This window comes from Gorilla gorilla, chromosome 10, assembly GCF_029281585.2.
Source record: "Gorilla gorilla gorilla isolate KB3781 chromosome 10, NHGRI_mGorGor1-v2.1_pri, whole genome shotgun sequence".
NCBI classification, from domain to species: Eukaryota; Metazoa; Chordata; class Mammalia; order Primates; family Hominidae; genus Gorilla; species Gorilla gorilla.
Window position 1 is genome coordinate 66,923,921 of NC_073234.2, and position 16,445 is coordinate 66,940,365.

The following is a 16,445-nucleotide window of genomic DNA, read 5'->3' on the forward strand; positions in this document are numbered from 1 at the left end:
GAGGCTGAGGCAGAGGAATCATTTGAACTCAGGAGGCATAAGTTGCAGTGAGCTGAGATCACACCACTGCACTCCAGCCTGAGCGACAATGTCAGACTCTGTCTCAAAAAAAAAAAAGGTTTTATGTAATCCCTATGGTAACCACAAGGAAAATATTTAGAGACACACACACACACAAATACATTAAAGTATGTCACTACAAAAATCAAGGCCGGGCGCCGTGGCTCACACCTGTAATCCCAACACTTTGGGAGGCCGAGGTGGGTGGATCACAAGGTCAGGAGATCAAGACCATCCTGGCTAACACGGTGAAACTTCAACTCTACTAAAAATACAAAAAAATTATCCGGGCATGGTGGCGAGTGCCTGTAGTCCCAGCTACTCGGGAGGGTGAGACAGGAGAATGGCATGAACCTGGGAGATGGAGCTTGCAGTGAGCCAAGGTCACGCCACTGTACTCCAGCCTGGATGACAGAGCAAGACTCTGTCTCAAAAAAAAAAAAAAAAAAAAAAAAAAAATCAAGACAAAAGGGAAGAGTAAAAGGAGTGGGTAAAGGGGAAAACACAGCTATAAAAATCAGAGAAAACAATGACAAAAGTAAGCTCTTCACTTTCAAAAACATATTTTAATGTGTATGAACTAAACTTTTCAATCAAAACATGTAAATTGAATACAGGGATTAATAAAACAAAACCCAACTTTATCCTCTCCATAAGTGACTCACTTTAGATCTAATGTCAAAACTAGACTGAAAGTAGCAAGACGAAAATAGACTTTTGATGTAAATGGAAATCGAATGGAGCAGTGCTGGTCACAACTTTGTTAGGGAAAATACATTTTAGTCATAGTTCATAAAATAAACTTTAAGTCGGCCGGGCACGGTGGCTTACGCCTGTAATCCCAGCACTTGGGAGGCCGAGTCAGGCGGATCACGAGGTCAGGAGATGGAGAACATCCTGGCTAACATGGTGAAACCCCGTCTCTACTAAAAATACAAAAAGGTAGTCGGGCGTGGTGGCAGGCGCCTATAGTCCCAGCTACTCAGGAGGCTGAGGCAGGAGAATGGCATGAACCTGGGAGGTGGAGCTTGCTGTGAGCCGAGATCGCGCCACTGCACTCCAGCCTGGGAGACAGAGTGAGACTCCTTCTCAAAAAAAAAATAAAATAAATAAATAAATAAATAAATAAATAAATAAATAAATAAATAAATAAAAAATAAACTTTAGGTCTAAACTGTCACAGGAGACAAAGAAGGACATTACATAATAATAAAAGGGCTCATTCACTGAGAACTTATATAATTTTATTTTATATATGTGTGTGTGTATATATATATAATTCTCACACCAGTGTTTCCAAATGTATAAAGCAAACATTGAAATAATTATTACAATAGACAGACAAATAATAATAGTAGAATACTTTAATTCAAACTTTTAATAATAATTAATAAAGCTAGCCTAAATGTTAATAAGAAAACAGAAGTTTTGAAAACACTAGAGAAAAATTAGACCTAATGGGAATATACAGAATACACAGCAACAGCTCTCCCTCTCCCTCTCCCTCTCCCTCTCCCTCTCCCTCTCCCTCTCCCTCTCCCTCTCCCCACGGTCTCCCTCTCCCTCTCTTTCCACGGTCTCCCTCTGATGCCGAGCCGAAGCTGGACGGTACTGCTGCCATCTCAGCTCACTGCAACCTCCCTGCCTGATTCTCCTGCCTCAGCCTGCCTAGTGCCTGCGATTGCAAGCGAGCGCCGCCACGCCTGACTGGTTTTCGTATTTTTTTGGTGGAGACGGGGTTTCGCTGTGTCGGCCGGGCTGGTCTCCAGCTCCTAACCGCGAGTGATCTGCCAGCCTCGGCCTCCCGAGGTGCCGGGATTGCAGACGGAGTCTCGTTAACTCAGTGCTCAATGGCGCCCAGGCTGGAGTGCAGTGGCGTGATCTCGGCTCACTACAACCACCTCCCAGCCGCCTGCCTTGGCCTCCCAAAGTGCCGAGATTGCAGCCTCTGCCTGGCCGCCACCCCGTCTGGGAAGTGAGGAGCGTCTCTGCCTGGCCACCCATCGTCTGGGATGTGAGGAGCCCCTCTGCCTGGCTGCCCAGTCTGGAAAGTGAGGAGTGCCTCTGCCCGGCCGCCATCCCACCTGGGAAGTGAGGAGCGCCTCTTCCTGGCCGCCATCACATCCTGGAAGTGAGGAGTGTCTCTGCCCGGCCGCCCATCGTCTGAGATGTGGGGAGCACCTCTGCCCTGCCGCCCCGTCCGGGATGTGAGGAGCGTCTCTGCCCGGCCGCCCCGTCTGAGAAGTGAGGAGACCCTCTGCCTGGCAACCGCCCCATCTGTGAAGTGAGGAGCCCCTCCGCCCAGCAGCCGCCCCATCTGGGAAGTGAGGAGCGTCTCCGCCCGGCAGCCACCTCGTCCGGGAGGGAGGTGGGGGGGTCAGCCCCCCGCCTGGCCAGCCGCCCCGTCCAGGAGGGAGGTGGGGGGTCAGCCCCCCGCCAGGCCAGCCACCCTATCCGGGAGGTGAGGGGTGCCTCTGCCCGGCCGCCCCTACAGGGAAGTGAGGAGCCCCTCTGCCCGGCCAGCCGCTCTGTCCGGGAGGGAGGTGGGGGGATCAGCCCCCCACCCGGCCAGCCACCCCGTCCAGGAGGGAGGTGGGGGGGTTAGCCCCCCGCCTGGCCAGCCGCCCCGTCCGGGAGGTGAGGGGCGCCTCTGCCTGGCCGCCCCTACTGGGAAGTGAGGAGCCCCTCTGCCCGGTCAGCCGCTCCGTCCGGGAGGGAGGTGGGGGAGTCAGCCCCCCACCTGGCCAGCCGCCCCATCTGGGAGGGAGGTGGGGGGGTCAGCCCCCCGCCTGGCCAGCTGCCCCGTCCGGGAGGTGAGGGGCGCCTCTGCCCGGCCGCCCCTACTGGGAAGTGAGGAGACCCTCTGCCCGGCCAGCCGCTCCGTCTGGGAGGGAAGTGGGGGGGTCAGCCCCCCGCCTGGCCAGCCGCCCCATCCGGGAGGGAGATGGGGGGGTCAGCCCCCCGCCTGGCCAGCCGCCCCGTCCGGGAGGTGAGGGGCGCCTCTGCCCGGCCGCCCCTACTGGGAAGTGAGGAGCCCCTCTGCCCGGCCAGCCGCCCCGTCCGGGAGGGAGGTGGGGGGATCAGCCCCCCGCCCGGCCAGCCGCCCCGTCCGGGAGGGAGGTGGGGGGATCAGCCCCCGTCCGGCCAGCCGCCCTGTCCGGGAGGTGAGGGGCGCCTCTGCCCGGCCGCCCCTACTGGGAAGTGAGGAGCCCCCCCGCCCGGCCAGCCGCCCCGTCCGGGAGGGAGGTGGGGGGGTCAGCCCCCCGCCTGGCCAGCCGCCCTGTCCGGGAGGTGAGGGGCACCTCTGCCCGGCCGCCCCTACTGGGAAGTGAGGAGCCCCTCTGCCCAGCCAGCCGCCCCGTCCAGGAGGGAGGTGGGGGGGGTCAGCCCCCTGCCCGGCCAGCCGCCCCGTCCGGGAGGTGAGGGGAACCTCTGCCCGGCCGCCCCTACTGGGAAGTGAGGAGCCCCTCTGCCCGGCCACCACCCGTCTGGGAGGTGTACCCAACAGCTCATTGAGAACGGGCCATGATGACAATGGCGGTTTTGTGGAATGGAAAGGGGGGAAAGGTGGGGAAAAGATTGAGAAATCGGATGGTTGCCGTGTCTGTGTAGAAAGAGGTAGACATGGGAGACTTTTCATTTTGTTCTGTACTAAGAAAAATTCTTCTGCCTTGGGATCCTGTTGATCTGTGACCTTACCCCCAACCCTGTGCTCTCTGAAACATGTGCTGTATCCACTCAGTGTTGAATGGATTAAGGGCGGTGCAAGATGTGCTTTGTTAACCAGATGCTTGAAGGCAGCATGCTCGCTAAGAGTCATCACCACTCCCTAATCTCAAGTACCCAGGGACACAAACACTGTGGAAGGCTGCAGGGCCCTCTGCCTAGGAAAACCAGAGACCTTTGTTCACTTGTTTATCTGCTGACCTTCCCTCCACTATTGTCCTATGACCCTGCCAAATCCCCCTCTGTGAGAAACACCCAAGAATGATCAATAAAAAAATAAATAAATAAATAAATAAATAAATAAAATAAATAAATAAATAAAATAAACTGGATAACCTAGAAAAAAAAAAAAAAAAAAGAATACACAGCAACAGCAAAACACACAATTTTCTCAACAGCTCATAAAACATTCTCCTAGATACACCACCTATTAGGCCACAAAACAAGACTTAACAATTTTTTAAAAATAGAAATTTTAAAGACTATTATTTCTGATCAAAATGAAATAAAACTAGAAATCAATAACAGAAGAAAACAAAAATGTCAACATATATGGAAATTAAACAACACACTTTTGAGCATGCTCATGTTCAAGGGTTGTAAGACTTAATATTGTGAAGATGTTCATACTTCCTAGTGAGCTACGGATTCAATGCAATCGCTTTTCAATTAACAATTTTTTTTTTTTTTTTTTTTTTTTTTTAGAAATAGAAAAAACAACCAACAAATTATATGGAATCTCAAGGGGCAATAAAGAGCCAAAAAATGTTTAACAGAAGAAATAATGTTAGTGACCTCACCTTTTCTGATTTCAAAGCCACAGTAATAAAAACATTTGGTTCTGGCATAAAGACAGACAAGTTTTCCAATAAAACACAATGTAGCACAGATGCAAACCTTGCACATATGGGCAAATAGTTATTGGAACACCTATATTCACTGAAGCATTACTCACAAAGGCCAATATTTGAAAGCAAAACCAACTTTCCTCACTGAATGAATGAATAAATACAATTTGTAATATTAAAGTAGTGGAAAACTACTCAGCTTTTAAAAGCAGAAAATCTTGTAATATCCACAATAAAGATAAACCCTGAGCACATGATGCTAAGTAAACTTAGCCACAATAAAATATGGGTATTACTAATTTATTTCATGTGTACTGAGTTTTAGTCTGCAACAGAAAAAAGTTTTACAGATATGTTGCATAACAATGTAAATACACTTAACACGACTAAACTGTACAAGAAAAAATATTTAAGATTCTCACTCTATGTTATGTACTTTTACCACAATTAAAATTAAAAATGACATCTGAGGGCAGGGTGCAGTGGCTCAGGCCTGTAATCCCGGTACTCTGGGAGGCCGAGGTGTGCAGATCACTTGAGGTTAAGAATTGAAGACCAGCCTGGCCCCATCGCTACTAAAAACATACAAATTAGCCAGGCCTGGTGGTACGTCTTTAATCCCAGCTACTCAGGAGGCTGAAGCAGGAGAATTGCTTTAACCTGGGAGGTGGAGGTTGCAGTGAGTTGAGATTGTGCCACTGCCCTTTGGGCGACAGAGCAAGACTCTGTCTTAAAAAATTGTCTTAAAAAATAATAATAATAAAATAAGACACCTAACAGAGATAGAGTTATAAACTTTCTGAAAAATTACCTTCAAACCACAAAATGCTTTCTTTCACACCAAGATAATATAAGATAAAGATGTTGAAATCAGGACAATTTCCATGACTACTCACCTAGACAGAATCAATTATTGGCCTCGAACCAAGAAGAAAAATATACAAATAATAAACAAAATAGGGGTAATATTTATATAAGCAAACAAACACTTAGATAATTATATTGACAAAGGATGTAGGGCTGATTCATAGTTGTCTTTTGCCCCACACTGTCTTAAGGTGTACAGAGTTGAATACTGTCATACAAAATTATAATATATAAATTAAAACTAAAAACAGTAAACTAATGTAAGGTGGCCTACCCTAAATAATGAAACACAGAAATGCAAAATTGCAAAGTTAAAATTAACATTAACTCCCAAAATTCTGATTCAAATAATGTAATTCAAAACCATAATAAATAGGTAGAAACTAGAAACACAACTGATGTGAGGCAGCCTACTCTAAAAAAATACAGAAATGTAAAATACAAAACATAAGGAAGAGAAACTTTAACCCATAAAATCCTGAATAAACATAGAAAAGAATTCTAGATAACTACAATTTTCAACTGTAACTGTGCATCCACGAAAAGCATGAATTTTGAATCGTTTGGATACAATTACGGCAACATTTCAAAGAAAACACATTATAATTATTCATAAACAGCTTTGATGAGAAAGTTTTTAAAAAAAGCATTTCAGTAATACTAGAGAAACTTTTAAATTATGCTACTGATACATTGAAACATTTCTGCTTTTCTTTTTTTCTTTTCTTTCTTTTTTTTTTCTATTTTTTTTTTCAGACAGAGTTTCACTCTTGTTGCCCAGGCTGGAGTGCAATGGTGCAATCTCGGTTCACCGCAACTTCTGCCTCCTGGGTTCAAGCTATTCTTCTGTCTCAGCCTCCTGAGTAGCTGGGATTACAGGCATGAGCCACCATGCCCAGCTAATTTTGTATTTTTAGTAGAGATAGGGTTTCTTCATGTTGGTCAGGCTGGGCTCAGACTTCCAACCTCAGGTGATGCACCCACCTCTGCCTCTCAAAGAGCTGGGATTACAGGCTTGAGCCTTCATGCCCAGCCCATTGCTGCTTTTCTTACAAAATGGTAAGGCTGTAATCTAGCCTTTAGAAGAAAAGTCTTACATTTCTAAATACAATAACTATATATATATTGTAAATACAGTATAAAACATTGATATATAAAATAAAATTGGTTATAAGTTGTACTATTATTCAGGTAAAAGTTGAGGAAACCAGAAGGAAATGCTAATAATAACATTGTGCCTAAAGTAGATGAAACATACAAGACAAATATTTTAATAAATGATATAATTTATATATAACACATACATTTGAGCATTTTATTTAGTTTAATTAATTTATTTATTTATTTATGTATTTATTTATTTATTTTGAGATGGAGTCTTGCTCTTTTGCTCAGGCTGGTGTGCAGTGGCATGATCTTGGCTCACTGCAATCTCCGCCTCACAGGTTCAAGCAATTCTCTTTCCTCAGCCTCCTGAGTAGCTCTGATTACAGGCACATGCCACCACGCCCGGCTAATTTTTTTTTACTTTTAGTAGAGTTGGGGTTTCATTATGTTGGCCAGACTGGTCTCAAACTCCTGACCTCGTGGTCCACCCGCCTATGCCTCCCAAAGTGCTGGGATTTCATGCGTGAGCCACCCTGCCAGGCCTTGAGCATGTTATTGTAGAACTTCTGAAACTAAGATTACAGACAAATTACAGACATACGACAATTCAGAAAATGAAAACACAGTCATGGTAATCTTCATGTTAAAGAAGACAGAATCACAACATAATTGAGAAATAAGTTAATAATTGGGAATTCAATATATGTTCAGCAATATTCTAATTTCCCTTACTGGAAAAGCTTTTTAAGGAATCCATAAAATGAGTACATACAATAAATCACCCTACAGTAGAGACTGTTGGCATATAGAGTTTAAATGTTTAAGATTAGGCATAAAGTTTTTCAGTCAAATTTTTTTGTAGAATTATGTTGTAGAATTATCCTTCATAGGATGTGAAATTATAAAGCAGAAAACATGTGTCATCTGTCTCTGGTGTTCCTGGAATTTTTTTCTTTTTTATTGTATAATCCCATTTATATGAAATATCCAGAATATGCAAATCCATAGAGACAGAAAGTAGACTAGTGACTGCAAAGGGAGGAGGAGGAAAGAATAAAGAGTGACTGCTAAAAGGTATAGGATTTCTCTTTATCATCACTGCTTCTCCCACAGTGGTGACAGTCATACCTTGTTAATAAGCTAAAAACCAATGGATTATAAATTTTATTTATGTTTATTTTTAGAGTCTAAGATCTCACAATGTTGCCCAGGCTGTTCTTGAATTCCTGCCTCAAGCAATTCTCCACCTCAGTCTCCTCAGCTCCTGGGATTACAGGCATAAGCCACCATACCCAGTTCTGACTATACACTTCAAAATTGTAACTTTTATTGTGTGATATCTATATCTCACCTAAAAAATAAAAGAACAGGGAGGTCTGTACTGAGATGATATAATCTCCAAATATATTAAGTAAAAAAAGAAAGGTACAGAATATTGTGTGCAATATACTACTATATTCTTTAAAAAAATGTACACACATACATATACACTGTCCAGGCATAAAACCGCTGAAAAGACATATGGGAAAAAAATTCCATTATTTCCCAAAGTGAAGGATCCTGGAGTGCCTGGGGATATGGTGGTATGGAAGGGAGATCTAACTTTTCAACATGCTCTTTTGTACCTTTTGAATTTTGTATAGAGTACAACACTTCTCTTATTTCCTAATTTAAAGAAAGAAAAAAAGAATACTCTGATGCTTTCTCTTTAGTCTTTAGTTTTATTTTAAGAGATCATCTGCATTTTTCTCTGTAATAAACTTAAAAGATACCCACCCATTTTGTCAGATTTATTTATTCTTTAGCAATTTAAGTATTAAAATTACAGTTTTTGTCTCAATCCTTAATAATATTATATTCATTATATTTCAGATGTTTAGGTTCCTCATGGAGAAAAAGAAACACAAGCATAAACCTATATACTATCCACCTGCTAGTCCTGCAACATGATTTTAATAAAGTGTTACTGATGTACTTGAACAATTTCTATGATGTTGGCAGAGTGATATCAACAAGAGTGGTTATAAAGTAGCTGGCCTTATAGGTCAAGAGTTATGATCTTTGATCCACTGCTCAATCCATTTCAAGATCTGATCTACATTCTTTTCTTTCTTTCTTTTTTTTTCTTTTTTTTTTTGAGAAGGAGTCTCACTCTGTCGCCCAGGCTGGAGTGCAGTGGCTTGATCTCGGCTCACTGCAAGCTCCGCCTCCTGGTTCAATGCTGTTCTACTGCCTCAGCCTGTTGAGTAGCTGGGAGTACAGGAGACCATCACCAAGCCCTGGCAAATTTTTTTTTTTTTTTTTTTTTTGTATTTTTAGTAAAGACGGGGTTTCACCGTGTTAGCCAGGATGGTCTTGATCCCTTGACCTGGTGATCCACCCGCCTCGGCCTCCCAAAGTGCTGAGATTACAGGCGTGAGCCACCGCGCCCAGCCAGTCTGATCTACATTATTTTCTAGCTCTTCTGGTTTATTGCTGGGCAGCTGATGCACGATTTCTTCCTTGTGGGATGTTGTGGCTTCTTCATAGAGAACTTGAAAAATCTCACGCTGAATATTGTCTGTTAGAGTCTTCCAATTATAACCCCTTGTTTCAAGTCTTTTGTACAATACAGTGGTATCTGTACAGTGGTATCTGTTCTCAGCATAAAAACTATATGAAAAAAGCGTTTAGGGAAGAAATCACAACCGTGGTAATCAACAATAACTCCGCCTTCTCCCGTTTGTTATCTAATTCATCAACTACTCTGTCTTCTTCTAAAATGGGGCAATCGTACTCTTCATCATAGCCATCATACAATTTCTCTTCTCTAGATAAATCACCCACATTCATGTATTTCAGTCCTGATATTGATGCAGGTTCTTTGCCTAGTGTGGTTTTTCCAACCCCTGGTGTACCGGTGAGCAGGATGTTCGGAAACAACGATGGCTTGCCGCGACGTCTCCGAGCACCTTGCTCACAAGCCCTTTGCACTACTCTGTCTGGAATTTCTAAACCAAATCCCAGTGCCTCCCAATCCCTCCACAACTCCCCTCACACACTTCTGACTTGAAGCACCGTAGATTTATTTTTAAAAATGGCATAACAGGTCGGGCACGGTGGCTCATGCCTGTAATCCCAGCACTTTGGGAGGCTGAGGTGGGTGGATCACGAGGTCAGGAGATCAAGACCATCCTGGCTAACTCAGTGAAACACCGTCTCTACTAAAAATACAAAAAAAGAAATTAGCCGGGGGTGGTGGTGGGCGCCTGTAGTCCCAGCTACTTGGGAGGCTGAGGTAGGAGAATGGCGTGAACCCGGGAGGCGGAACTTGCAGTGAGCCGACATTGTGCCACTGCACTCCAGCCTGGGCGACAGTGTGAGACTCCATCTCAAAAAAAAAAAAAAAAAAGAAAAGAAAAAAAAAAGAAATGGCATAACACAGAGTTCTCCAGAAATGTGCACAGATTTCACCATATTCCCAAAAGTAATGAAAACTAGTCAGATCATGTACGTTCTTAAAGATTCTGGTAGGACTTTGGTTTTCAGTGTGAATGCACTGGAAGATTCTGGGATGGAGAAAAGAAGCCGTAGAAGATTGAAGAGCGTAGTAAGCATGGGACAGGAAAATGTTTCTCTGTGACAGCAAGAAAAATAAAACTAGTCTTTTCCAAAACAATTTCCATTGGAGCAGAGATGACCAAACCACATTTAAACTCTGGCCTTCTCTGTGACTTTGGACCTCTCCCATGTGTTACATGCTCATTTATTTTCACTTTGCTTTGTGTATGGCGGTTGTCTCCTCTTTTCACACTCCAGGAATTTTGTCTTTGCTACAGACTGTCCACCACAGTTTTTTTTTCCTTCCCCCCAACAGTAATTGGGCTCACCAGAAAATGCCCAACTCCCAGCATCTTCCTCAGGAAAGAATTAAAACTGTAGAGTATGTGTTGGAATGTTTGTCTTTTTGAGAGATTGCCTTATGACTAGATTCTCTCTCTCCTGACATGGAGTGCTAAAGGACATGATGGGGTCATACGGATGACAATTGTGTCTGATGAGAAAAAAGATGAATGCTAGTTACAGCACTAGAGAAACTGCAACACCACAGACAGTCAACTGAGGAAGAAAATAGGTAATCAATCTAAAAACAATGAAACTAAATCTCTTTATCTTAGAAATACACACAAATCCAGAGAAGACATATCTGAGAACGTGTCTGTGAAGCACCTAGAATCTATAGCCTTTCTGATTGCTTTCAGTATCCCCCTTTACTAAGCCAGTTTTTGGTTTTGTTTTGTTTGTTTGTTTGTTTGTTTGTTTGTTTGTTTGTTTTTTGAGACAGAGTTTTGCTCTGTCACCCATGCTGGAGTGCAGTAGCACAATCTCAGCTCACTGCAACCTCCATCTCCCGGGTTCAAGCGATTCTCTCGCCTCAGTCTCCTGAGTGGCTGGGACGACAGGCGCGCACCACAACGCCAGGCTAATTTTTTGTATTTTCAGTAGAGACGGGGTTTCGCCATGTTAGCCAGGCTGGTCTCAAACACCTGGCCTCCAGTAATCTGCCCATCTTGGCCTCCCAAAATGCTGGAATTACAGGCATGAGCTACCGCGCCCAGCCGTGCCAGTCTTTAAATGCTAGATTTGATGGATGTTGTATAAATTTCCAGATCTTATAAAAAAATTACAAGGCATATGGAGAAGGTGGAAAATATGCTTCACTGGAAGAAACAGAATAAATATCCAGAAGTTGAATCTTAAGAAATGAAGATTTTTGCATATCTGATGAAGAATTCAAAATAATTAACTTAAGCGTTCTCAGTGAACAAAAATAAAACAAAAATAGACAATTGAATAACATTTAAAATAATAAATGACCAAAATGTGATATCAACAAAGAGACGAAACCTTTTTCTAAAAACCCAACAGAAATTGTGGAGTTGAAGGATACAATAATTGAGGTTTAAAAATTCACTATGGAGCCACAACAGCAAACAATGGAGCAAAAAAACAGTCAGCAAATTAAGCTTATATTATTCACAAATATTTAGGCCTGGAAACTAATTTTTGAAAAGAATGGGAAAAATAAGGGCAAAATATGAGACTTACTGGACACCATCAAGTAGACCAATATATTCAGAGAAAGAGTCTTATAAAAAGAATATACGAAGAAAATGGCATAAATGTTATTTGGGGGAAAAAGGGGGGATGCTGAGAACTTTACACACTTCAGTGATGAAACAAAACATACTAGCAACCAAGAATAATTGATCTGGGAAAAACCGTACTTCAAAAATTAGAAAAAATAAAGACTTTCAAGGATTAAAATAAAAAATCTAAGGTTGTTTACTACTAGAATAACATTAGAAAAAAATGCTAAAGTGAGTCAACTATGTTGAAACATTAAATGATGCTGGAAAGCATCATAAAACCATATGAAAATATAAAGCTCTCTGTTAAATGTAAATACATACACAGATATAAAATTTGCTATTGTAATAATAACGGTGCATAAAATTCTTAAATCTCTGTGAAAATACACACAATACAGAGAGATATAATTTGTAACGTTAATAAGAAAGTGGGGGAAGTAAAAATGAATATATTTTGTATGCTGTTAACTTGAAGTTGAAGGCAAAAGCTGCTTGCCCTGGGGACCTTAGCACTGGGCAAGGGAGGAGGCAAAGCTGCCATTTTCTCTCCCTTAGTTCTTCCATCTCCCCCTACTCTGCATAAGGATTTTTCAAAGATTTTTGTACAGAAATATCCTGGGGGAAGGGCAGTAATTTTTCTCTTCAGATGAATGGCAGATAAATTACTCAACCAATATAAAAAAGACAACTTTTCTCTGTGAGGCAAATGTTCGACAGGTTTGCATGTAGCCTACTTTAAAAAGACTGAGGTTTCCTAATCTTGAAGTTGCTCAGCTGTGACACCGATCTTCCCCATGTGCAATGTCCATCTGAGCCTTTTGAAATCCCTCTAAAAAATGTAGTGTGGACAAGGAGAACTAATACAAACATAAAGCTTTTGCCTCCAGTTCTGCAGTCAATCATAAGTATTTTTGTCATACTTCGGTGTCTTACGCCTTCTACCAGCATCCATGACACTGGAAGGTTAATAGGTTAGTTTACAAATAGGATAAAATCTAAGATCCTTCACAGTGATTTAGTTTTGGTGATGAGAGTGGGATACTGCGATAAACACAACTTTCTGAAAGGGGGAAAGATACAAATACTTGAAGAGCTTGCAAGGGATATGTGAATTTCCCCTAGAACCAATAGCAAATTCTCTCAGCCAAGTGGTTAGTGTGGTGAAACAAGGGCTCTACACTTGCAGTCTGCTAACAAGGCTGATCCATGAGAGGATTAAAACCAAGAGCCTGAGTGCTTCACATGTTCATTTTTCTCCTGCTGAAAGGATCAAGGAGTCCTTAAAGCTAATTTTGAGGCTTGGGTGAGTCCAAACCACTAGAAGTTCATGTGGTTGAACTGTGAGTAGCCAAAAGGCTGCTGAAAGCTACATTAAATGGGTCTTGTTAGTCTCTTCTTTACCCACATGAAGGTGCCCACTCCCGCTGCACTCCAAAATTTCTTCCTTCATCTATAGCAACTTCAGCAATTTTAAGTATTAAACTACATAAGATTGGAGATTTGGTGGGGGGAAGTCAAGCTTTTATAGTTCTGTTGGATACAGGTATCTAATTCACTATTCAGTGTAGTCTCCTAGGGGGCACGGGGAGATACATGCGTAAGGGTGGCTGGAAAGTGCTGACAAATGTAGGGTTAAGAGTGATTACAAAGTGGTAGAAAGGAAAAAGTCTTAATCCTGGGTACTCTTGAACTGTAAGGCATCACAGACCTTACATTATATAACAAGTATAACAAGCCAAGAGAGAAAAAATCTCCCAACCACTCAAATCCTCTTTTTCATGTGAATCACTTCTGGCCCCTTGTGCCCTCATACTCCTGCCTAGGGGATAGTGTCATCCTACTTTAGCCCTTGCCTCAAACAAATACTTAACACAATGGTCTGTGTTTAAACAGAAGAAGCTGAGTAGAGAAAAAAATTTGGGCAAATTCTACATGTGCTTCATGACTCTCATAAATTACAAACTGTAGGGTGAACATAATAACAATAAGAGTTCTGTAAATACAGATTTGATTTTATTTTTGAGACAGGATCTCACTAACACCCAGGTTGAAGGGCAGTGGTGTCATCTTAGCTTATTGCAACTTCCGTCTCCTGGGATCAAGTGATCTTCCGAAGTAGCTGTGACTACGGATGCGCACCACCACACTCGCCTAATTTTTTATTTTGTGTAGAGATGGGGTTTCCCCATGCTGCCCTGGCTAGTCTTGAACTCCTGAGCACAAATGATCTCCCTCCTCATCCTCCAAAAGTTCTAGGATTACAGGAGTGAGCCACCGTGCCTGGCAGAGTTCTGTAAATATACATTTAATGAGCATTATGTGGCAATAGATGTTCTTAGATTTACAGAAATAAACATGTAATTGATACTAAGTACAACCCCAAGGCTCTTTTTAAAAATTCTCTGATTTCTTCTGTGAATTAGGCAAGTCAATTCCTTCAGCTTCGACTGATGATAAAAAGGGACAGACAGTATGAGTCACCAGGCTGCGGGGAGCAGAGAAAAAAGATTGGACTTTAGTTCACTGACCTATTTCTCCTGTGATTGGCACTATTCTGTCTCTCCACAAAGTTCAACAAGTTGTGATTTCTTATAGGCTGTGTCTGAAGTATCCATAAATGTTATTAGGTTCCAGCTGAGCTATGCCTTTGGAATACTTTACTATCTGTTATCTACAGAAGAAAATACATGCAGCTACTTAAGGGCACATTCTCTGCCAAGCACTGTGCTAAGCAGAAGCTTACAGGTGTGAGTTGACTTAATCTTTAGGAAAGCTCAAGGATCAAGGGACTCATTATTCCAATTTTACACAGGAGGATAAAGTGTTGTCTCATTGTGAGCAGCTGCCTAGAAAGAATAAATAAATAACCAAAGCCACATGGCTGGTAAGTGGTAAACTGGAATCTCAAAAGTAGTCATTTAATCCTATCAATTTGGCTAGCTGAGCAACCCCTTACCAGTGGTCTAAAAAATACCAGGGAAAGAGAGGGTGGCAATTGTGCATTTGAAAAACAGGTAAAAACCTGGTGTTGATATTCAGAAAAAAGGTATTCAATTATCACAACACTTGACATCCATTTTTAACTTAATGCAGCGCATAAAGGTGTTTACAAAAGTTGCACATGCTTTGGAGATCAACGTTTGGGAGGGATTTACATAGAATATACATTTACCTTAAGAAACATGTGTTCAGCTCCTAGTAACTCTATGTCTATCAAATATATAATTATTACACAAATTAGGTGTTTCAGCTAATAATGAAATTGCTAATTATGTGTTTAATAAATGTTATATTTATTTATAAATTGATACAATTTTAATAAATTTATAAATAAGTTCAATCATTACTCTTCAATGATCACTAAGAACTGGTTGAATACACCTTAGACCACATAACACGTGTGTGAGTGAGTGTGTGAGTGTGTAATGTATATTTTGTCTGTTTCTATATACAATGTATATTTTATCTATATATTATAAATAATATACATATAATATATGGCATATATAAAGATAATACACATACACTACATGACTGAAAACATGTATTTTATGTGTGTATATATATATTTTTTAATTAATTTTTTTTTTCGAGAGGAGTCTCGCACTGTGGCCTGGGCTGGAGTGCAGTGGCACGATCTCAGCTCACTGCTACCTCCGCCTCCCAGGTTGAAGCGATTCTCCTGCCTCAGCCTCCCGAGTAGCTGGGATTACCAGCACCCACCACCATGTCTGGCTAATTTTTGTTTGTATTTTTAGTGGAGACGGAGTTTCAGTATGTTGGCCAAGCTGGTCTCAAACACATGACATTGTGATCCACCTGCCTCGGCCTCCCAAAGTGCTGGGATTAAAAGTGTGAGCCACCGCGCCCAGCTTATATTCTATTTTTATTAGTGTTTAATTTACTGGTGTCCACAAGAAAGAAATAAAATACATTTTACAGGTAAAATCAAAGCACTGCATCTAGTCTTTATTCAGAATGAGGGCTGATATAATTAAATAACAAGTAAGATTGGTCCGGGCATGGTGGCTCATGCCTGTCATCCAAGCACTTTGGGAGGCCAGCCGAGGTGGGCAGACCACTTGAGGTCAAGAGTTCAAGACCAGCCTGGCCAACATGGTAAAACCCCATCTCTACTAAAAATACAAAGAATTAGCCTGGCATAGTGGCATGTACCTGTAGTCCCAACTACTAGGGAGGCTGTGGTTGGAGAATCGTTTGAACCCAGGAGGCAGAGCTTGCAGTGAGCTGAGCTCATGCCACTGCACTCCAACCAGGGTGATAGAGCAAGATCCTATATCAAAAAATAAATAAATAAGTAAAATTACCATAAACATAATTTATTTTTTGCATATTTCTCTATTGTTTTTCCCATCAGGTTTAAATCTTTATTTAGAAACTTTTGCCTTTTTAAAGATCTGTTCCACACTGTTCACCCAAACTCTCACTGCCAAAACCTTAGCTTTGTGAAGTTTTTTATTTTAGCCCTGACTCCTGAATAGTACCTCTGAACCAACCTAGGGCCTAAAGAAACTTGCTAAACTGACATGAGTAATTGAGGCCTGGCTGACTTTTTCACCTGCTTATTGTAGATCCATAGCATCTTGAGTGAACATAGACAGTAACCAGGAAGCTGTGATGTCAGGCCTTGGGTGAGATCAAGCACTCTGTTGGATTCAGGTCTGACCCAGTGCAGTCATAGTGG

At 42.0% G+C, this 16,445-nt stretch overlaps 1 pseudogene; it reads right to left on the reverse strand.

The window, feature by feature from the left end:
• Positions 1–8,653: 8,653 nt before the first annotated feature.
• LOC129525986 (adenylate kinase isoenzyme 6-like) overlaps positions 8,654–16,445 on the reverse strand; it is a 47,201-nt pseudogene continuing 39,409 nt past the window's right edge.